Consider the following 9,230-nt stretch of genomic DNA (forward strand, 5'->3'; position numbering starts at 1 on the left):
GGGGGGCGGGCCGCCCCGGGCGGCACAATGCGGGGGGCGGCTGGCGCTGCAGGAGGAGGAAAAAAAAAAAAAAAAGACGCGGGCACTTTAAATCTTCGGGCGGCGCCGCCCGCCGCCAAGACCAGGCTCCCGCCACCCCCGCCAGAAGCCCCCCGCCCCCACCCCCCGCTCTAATACTCACCTCTCCTGGTTTCTGCGGCAGCTGCAGCGTCTTCAGCGCCCTCTGACTCTGCGACGTCTCAGGGCAGAGGGCGCGATGACGTCATCACTGTGCGCGCCGCTCAGCCTCTCTGTCCTGAGCGTTGTAGAGCCGGAGAGACGCTGACTGGCTGCACCGGACCTGCGCTAGGAACGGGAGAGGTGAGGATTTTTTTTTTCTTTATGTCTGACTCTGGGGGCAATGCTGGAGACACTGGGGCAATACTGGAGACCATGGGGCAGATTGCTGGACACACCGGGGCAATACTGGAGACCATGGGGCAGATTGCTGGACACACTGGGGCAATACTGGAGACCATGGGGCAGAATGCTGGACACACTGGGGCAATACTGGAGACCATGGGGCAGAATGCTGGACACACTGGGGCAATACAGGAGACCATGGGGCAGATTGCTGGACACACTGGGGCAATACTGGAGACCCTGGGGCAGATTTCTGGACACATTGAGGCAATGCTGGAGACCCTGGGGCAGACTTCTGGACACACTGGGGCAGATTTCTGGACATACTGGGGCAATGCTGGAGACACTGGGGCAGATTTCTGGACACTGGGGCAGATTGCTGGACACGCTGGGGCAGATTGCTGTGCACGCTGGGGCAGATTGCTGTGCACTCTGGGGCAGATTGCTGTGCACTCTGGGGCAGATTGCTGTGCACACTGGGGCAGATTGCTGTGCACACTGGGGGCAATGCTGGACACACTGGGGGCAATGCTGGAGATCCTGGGGCAGATTTCTGGACACACTGGGGCAATGCTGGACACTGGGGCAGATTGCTGGACACTGGGGCAGATTGCTGGACACACTGGGGGCAATGCTGGACACACTGGGGCAATGCTGGACACACTGGGGCAATACTGGAGACCCTGGGGCAGATTTCTGGACACATTGAGGCAATGCTGGAGACCCTGGGGCAGATTTCTGGATATACTGGGGCAATTCTGGAGACCCTGGGGCAGATTTCTGGACACTGGGGCAATACTGGACACTGGGGCAGATTGCTGGACACGCTGGGGCAATGCTGGACACTGTGGCAGATTGCTGTGCACATTGGGGCAGATTGCTGTGCACACTGGGGCAGATTGCTGTGCACACTGGGGCAATGCTGGAGACCCTGGGGCAGATTTCTGGACACACTGGGGCAATGCTGGACACTGGGACAATGCTGGACACTGGGGCAGATTGCTGGACACGCTGGGGCAATGCTGGACACTGGGGCAGGTTGCTGTGCACACTGGGGCAGATTGCTGTGCACACTGGGGCAGATTGCTGTGCACACTGGGGCAGATTGCTGTGCACACTAGGGCAGATTGCTGTGCACACTGGGGCAATGCTGGAGACCCTGGGGCAGATTTCTGGACACACTGGGGCAATGCTGGACACTGGGGCAGATTGCTGGACACACTGGGGGTAATATGCTGGACACACTGGGGCAATGCTGGACAACATGGGGGTAATATGCTGGACACACTGGGGGCAGGACTTGAGGCATGGGCAGAATGTAGATACGGGGCATGATTGGAGACACGGGGCAGGATTGGATCATGGGGCAGGATTGGATCATGGGGCAGGACGGATACGATGGAGGCTGATGGGGCAGGATGGGGAGATCATATGGGGTAGAATGGATACTCATGAGGGCAGGATGCGAGAACATATGGCTGGAGCCAGGAATGAGATAAACGGGGCCAGGGTGGGGAATAGTATTACCATAGGGGGTAATTAAGGGATATTATTACTGCAGTGATGTATTTATTTTATTTTTTGAGTATACTGTTTTAAATGAGGGGGCGGTCCTGTTACTGTGCAGAGTGACACTATGTCACCTTTTTTTCTTCATGTGGTGTAATGTAGAAGTTGTGAAAAATTAAGTAATGTGTTCTGCAAGCGGAGCTCGAGATAACTGTGTTATTTCCTGCAGAAACAAGTCCTGGCTGGAAGGAATGATGGCGGTCTGTGCTGGATGAAAGATGAAGGACTTCACCTAGAGACGTCACTGGTGAGTCAGTGTTACCTATACACTGACACTATACACTGTATACTATATACAGCGGTCCTGTGTATAATACCACCAGTGATCTCTGTATTACCTCTACACAGACACTGCATACTAAGTACAGATCTCCTGTGAATACTGGCACTTATGGTGATAGTATTGTGTTTTTTTTTTTATTACTGATCAGTATTGTAGTATTCAGTCACTATGTGGTGGTAATATGTGGTCTGGAAATGGTGCGGTGGTATTTGTCCCTTGTATGTAGTATTATTCGGTCACTATGTGGTCTGGTCATGGTGTGGTGGTATTAAGTCACAGGTTTGGCATGTGGGGGTGACACCATTAGGCCCAGTTTAAGTTCTACAAAACAGGAAAACCATTTTTGGTAACCTTTGTGTGTATTGAGCCGGCGGAGGGGGGGGGTGGGCGCCAAACTCGGGAACAGCCCCGGGCGGCAAAAGCTCTAGCTACGCCTCTGGCTTCATGTGGTGTTTTGCTTAAGTATTCAGAATGCAGCCTGCTGACAGGTCACTAGTTTGCATAATGAATATATGTACATACTTAAAAAAAAAAAAAAACTTCTGCAGGCAGGTGCCAGCCGTGACACCTGCACTGCAGCATAATCGCATGTTTAATGTACAATTAATAAATGTGCTTTATATTACCTGAGGAATACAAAAAAAAATCCATATTAAAATGGCGCCTGCTGTGCTTGCGCAGTAACAGCTATTTGTGTATATAGAGGTGATCTGATAGCTGCTATTAGGCATGTTCCATCTTGCTAGAGAAGAAAAAAAAATGTCCTCCTCCAAGATGGCACTGCCATAGAAGATACTCTTTTCTTTTGGAGCAAACATCCTTGTCAGTTGTATGACCCATTGCTAGCTAATCAGAGATGTTACATTTAATGTACTTAGTTAAAAAATACAAGTTTCAAAAATCTCTCTACTTTTCATATATTTGTACATTGTCATTAGATCAACCCCAAATAGAGATGAGCAGATCTTTTAAAATTCAATTTTTTTCCAAGAAGATGCTGATCTAAACTTAAAATAATCTTATTGCCTGGAGAATAAGCAAACAACACGCCACATTCCATTTGGAGCCTACTGAACTTGTTTTGAGCTCTGTAATGCAAACACAGACTTTTCTACGTCAAAATGATTTCAATCTATTTGGCTAGGAGAAATTATATGGAAACCAGTAGTGACCAGCAGCCTTCTAATCTAAACCAAACTAAAATTTGCTAAATGATAAATCATTTTTCAACGTTATGCCTTTAACCCCTTAAGCCCCGAGGGTGGTTTGCACGTTAATGACTGGGCCAATTTTTACAATTCTGACCACTGTCCATTTATGAGGTTATAACTCTGGAACGCTTCAACGGATCTTGGCGATTCTGACACTGTTTTCTCGTGACGTATTGTACTTCATGCTAGTGGTAAAATTTATTCGATATAACTTGCGTTTATTTGTGAAAAAAATGGAAATTTGGCGAAAATTTTGAAAATTTCGTAATTTTACAACTTTGAATTTTTTTTACCTTTAAATCACAGAGATATGTCATGCAAAATACTTAATAAGTAACATTTCCCACATGTCTACTTTACATCAGCACAATTTTGGAACCAAAATTTTTTTTTGTTAGGGAGTTATAAGGGTTAAAAGTTGACCCGCAATTTCTCATTTTTGCAACACCATTTTTTTTAGGGACCACATCTCATTTGAAGTCATTTTGAGGGGTCTATATGATAGAAAATACCCAAGTGTGACACCATTCTAAAAACTGCACCCCTCAAGGTGCTCAAAACCACATTCAAGAAGTTTATTAACCCTTCAGGTGTTTTACAGGAATTTTTGGAATGTTTAAATAAAAATGAACATTTAACTTTTTTTCACACAAAATTTAATTCAGCTCCAATTTGTTTTATTTTACCAAGGGTAACAGGAGAAAATGGACCCCAAACGTTGTTGTACAATTTGTCCTGAGTACGTTGATACCCCATATGTGGGGATAAACCACTGTTTGGGCGCATGGCAGAGCTCGGAAGGAAAGGAGAGCCATTTGACTTTTCAATGTAAAATTGACTGGAATTGAGATGGGACGCCATGTTGCGTTTGGAGAGCCCCTGATGTGCCTAAACATTGAAACCCCCCACAAGTGACCCCATTTTGGAAAGTAGACCCCTTAAGGAACTTATATAGATGTGTGATGAGCACTTTGACCCACCAAGTGCTTCATAGAAGTTTATAATGCAGAGCCTTAAAAATAAAAAATCATATTTTTTCACAAAAATGATTTTTTTGCCCCCAATTTTTTATTTTCCCATGGGTAAGAGAAGAAATTAGACCACAAAAGTTGTTGTGCAATTTGTCCTGAGTACGCTGATACCCCATATGTGGGTGTAAACTATTGTTTGGTCGCATGGCAGAGCTCGGAAGGGAAGGAGCGCCATTTGACTTTTCAATGCAAAATTGACTGGATTTGAGATGGGACGCAATGTTGCGTTTGGAGAGCCCCTGATGTGCCTAAACATTGAAACCACCCAAAAGTGACACCATTTTGGAAAGTAGACCCCCCTAAGGAACTTATATAGATGTGTTTTGAGAGCTTTGAGCCCCCAAGTGTTTCACTACAGTTTATAACGCAGAGCCGTGAAAATAAAAATTCTTTTTTTTTTCACAAAAATGATTTTTTAGTCCCCAGTTTTGTATTTTCACAAGGGTAACAGGATAAATTGGACCCCAAAAGTTGTTGTCCAATTTGTCCTGAGTACGCTGATACCCCATATGTGGGGGGGAAGCAATGTTTGGGCGCATGGCAGAGCTCGGAAGGGAAGGAGCGCCATTTGGAATACAGACTTAGATGGATTGGTCTGCAGGCATCACGTTGCATTTGCAGAGCCCCTGATGTACCCAAACAGTAGAAACCCCCCACAAGTGACCCCATATTGGAAACTAGACCTCCCAAGGAACCTATCTAGATGTGTTGTGAGAACTTTGAACCCCCAAGTGTTTCACTGCAGTTTACAACGCAGAGCCGCGAAAATAAAAAAAATCTTATTTTTCCCACAAAAATGATTTTTAGCCCCCCACATTTTTATTTTCCCAAGGATAACAAGAGAACTTGGACCCCAAAAGTTGTTGTCCAATTTGTCCTGAGTACGCTGATACCCCATATGTTGGGGTAAACCCCTGTTTGGGCGCACCGGAGAGCTCGGAAGGGAAGGAGCACTGTTTTACTTTTTCAACGCAGAATTGGCTGGAATTGAGATCGGACGCCATGTCGTGTTTGGAGAGCCCCTGATGTGCCTGAACAGTGGAAACTCCCGAATTCTACCTGAAACCCTAACCCTAACACACCCCTAACCTAATCCCAACGGTACCCCTAACCACACCCCTAACCCTGACACACCCCTAATTCTAATCCCAACCCTAATCCCAACCGTAAATATAATCCAAACCCTAACTTTAGCCCCAACCCTAACCCTAACTTTAGCCCCAACCCTAACCCTAACTTTAGCCCCAACCCTAACCCTAATTTTAGCTCCAACCCTAACCCCAACCCTAGCCCCAACAATAACCCTAACCCTAGCCCCAACCCTAGCCCCAACCCTAGCCCTAACCCTAACCCTAGCCCCAACCCTAGCTCCAACCCTAGCCCCAACCCTAGCCCTAACCCTAGCCCTAATCCTAACCCTAGCCCTAACCCTTGCCCCAACCCTAACCCTAGCCCTAACCCTAGCCCTGATGGGAAAATGGAAATAAATACATTTTTTTAATTTTATTATTTTTCCGTAACTAAGGGGGTGATGAAGGGGGGGTTTGATTTACTTTTATAGCGTTTTTTTGCTATAAAAAAGCGTATTTTAGTGTGTGACGGCTGCCAATCATAAAAATCCGATATAAATCGGATTTTTATGATTGGCAGCCGTCACACACTAAAATACGCTTTTTTTATAGCAAAAAATTTTTTGCGTCTCCACATTTTGAGACCTATAATTTTTCCATATTTTGGTCCACAGAGTCATGTGAGGTCTTGTTTTTTGCGGGACGAGTTGACGCTTTTATCGGTAACATTTTTGGACACGTGACAGTTTTTGATCACTTTTTATTCCGATTTTTGTGAGTCAGAATGACCAAAAACCAGCTATTCATGAATTTCTTTTGGGGGAGGCGTTTATACCGTTCCGCGTTTGGTAAAGTGGATGAAGCAGTTTTATTCATCGGTTCAGTACAATTACAGCGATACCTCATTTATATCATTTTTTTATTTTTTGACGCTTTTATACGATAAAAGCTATTTTATAGAAAAAATAATTATTTTGGCATCGCTTTATTCTCAGGACTATAACTTTTTTATTTTTTTGCTTATTATGCTTTGTGGCGGCTCGTTTTTTTGCGGGACAAGATGACGTTTTCAGCGGTATCATGGTTATTTATATCCGTCTTTTTGATTGCGTGTGTTAAGGACTGGCGGAACGCACCAAGTATAGATGATATGAAACTAGGTGCGTTCGCAGTCCGAGGTCCACCGTGCAGGTAAAAACCCTGCTGCTAGTAAGACGGACTATATTGCGGTACTATAAGTATACACGCATGGGTTAACTTCACCCTGCGTGAAGGAAGCGATCCTGTTGAGTCACAGGACCGCGGTACCGCACATAGAGCGCGAGCCAGAAGTCAGCGAACACAACCCCAACACAGGATTGAAGTCTGATTAGACCACTTGCTGGCACAACACCGCAACTGGGTGTGTAAGGAAACTATTACAATAGTATATAAAGGCACGAGAGTGCATGCAGTGCCGCACTGACGGACGCCACTAACCACCCAGGCTTGGGTAAGGAAAGCGCAGAGGAAGCGCACGGCGCCGTACAGGCGGTCACAGCAACTAGACGCTGTTATGTGTGTAACGTGCTGTTGGATAAGTCGGGCGCTAGATAGCAAACATACACCTTCCGCGAACAGTCATCCAATAGGGAGGGTATTTTAAAGAGCGACTTTCACTCACAACACACACACATATTATCAAGACAATACTAGCGCATGGCCGTGCGGTCATGCGCAGTTTATATAGTTGCAGCACAGGAAGCTGCTACCGAAGTTTTGCCCTTTCAGGACCTTCCTGGAGGACCAATGGAATGTGCTGCAGTACCTAAGCATGTGACCCTTGATCTCCAATGGGAGATCTTGCCCTGGGCATGCTCAGTGTGTGAAAATAAGGACTTAGTCCCAGAGAAGCCTGCTCGCCGCAGATCAGTGCAGGGTACAACAGGAGAGCCAGAAAAGGCAGTAGTAACCCTCTGCACAGAATCAGTCCCAGCAAGACGCTGGGAGCGATGCCTCAGCTGAGCAGACCCCACTGCGGCCGATGCAGAATGGGAGACCGCAGCAGACACGGATCGAGATTCCTCCTGTGCAGCAAAGGAAACTCGACTCCTAACATTACGCCCCCTCCTAGGGCCCCCCCTCCTTGAGCCTCACTACGCACAAAAGCTGCAATAAGCAGCGGAGCCCGAATGTGCTCTACAGGCTCCCAGGTTCTATCCTCTGGGCCGTGACCCTTCCAATCCACCAGATAAAATTTCTTGCCACATACCACCTTGCACCCCACAATAGCATTCACCTCAAACTCATCTGTGGATGAACCTGATGTCCCAGCAGATGACTCAAAAAACTGGGACAAACGAACGGGCTTTAAGAGGGAAACGTGAAAAGTATCGGTGATACCAAGGCGTGGAGGAATAGCCAAACGGTAGACCACAGGGTTGACCTGTTCCAGAACCTTAAACGGGCCAATGTAGCGATGAGCAAACTTAGTGGACTCAACTCGCAGCCTGATGTTACGGGCAGAGAGCCACACTAAGTCGCCAGGAGCAAAGACCGGAGCGGGGCGCCGGTGTGTATCAGCCGAAACCCTCATTCTCTCCTTGGAGGCCCGGATGGCATCCTGTGTGCGGTCCCAGATGTCACGTGCCTCCACCGCCCAGTCTGCCACCCTAGAATCGGTGGATGACACGGGCATGGGCACAGGGACACGCGGATGCTGGCCGTAATTAAGGAGAAAAGGAGTCTGACCAGTGGAATCGGCTACGGCGTTGTTCAAGGCAAATTCCGCCCAAGGTAGCAAAGATGCCCAGTCGTCCTGCCTAGCAGAGACGAAATGACGCAAATATGTCACCAGAGTCTGGTTGGTTCTCTCCACCAACCCATTCGTCTCGGGATGGTATGCAGAGGAGAGGTTTAACTCTATGCTGAGTAAAAGGCAGAGCTCTCTCCAAAACCGAGATGCGAACTGGGGACCCCGATCGCTGACAATCTTATCAGGCATACCATGCAATCGGAAAACGTGCTTAATGAACAACACCGCCAAGGCCCGTGCTGAAGGTAACCGAGGAAGCGGCACCAAATGCACCATCTTAGAGAAATGGTCGGTGACAACCCAAATAATGGAGCAGCCACGCGACTTGGGTAAGCCCACCACAAAGTCCATCCCAACCATCTCCCAGGGCCTGTCTGCCACCGGTAGAGGGTAAAGCAACCCAGCAGGCCGTTGCCGAGGAGACCGATTCTGGGCGCAGGAAACACACGCCTGAATACAGTCCCTGACATCTTGGGCCATATGCGGCCACCAGTATGTTCTCGCCAAAAGCTCAGATGTCCTCTTGGTCCCAGAATGCCCACCCACTCTGGAGGAGTGAGCCCAAGAGAGAACCTCCGGTCGCAAGTTAGCTGGCACGAAAGTCTTGCCCGGGGGCACAGACTCTAGCGAAACCGGAGCTACAGTTCTCAGGCTCTCAGAAGGGACAATAAGCCGAGGCTCCTCCTCCTCCTCAGATGACACTACGGAGCTGGAGAGAGCGTCGGCACGAACGTTCTTCTCCCCGGAGAGAAAATGGAGAGTAAAATGGAACCGGGAGAAGAACAGGGACCATCTAGCCTGGCGAGAATTCAGCCGCTGGGCCGTTTGTAGATATACCAAGTTCTTGTGGTCAGTGAAGACTTGGAAGGG

The sequence above is a fragment of the Ranitomeya imitator genome, chromosome 4 (assembly GCF_032444005.1).
Source record: "Ranitomeya imitator isolate aRanImi1 chromosome 4, aRanImi1.pri, whole genome shotgun sequence".
Lineage (NCBI taxonomy): Eukaryota > Metazoa > Chordata > Amphibia > Anura > Dendrobatidae > Ranitomeya > Ranitomeya imitator.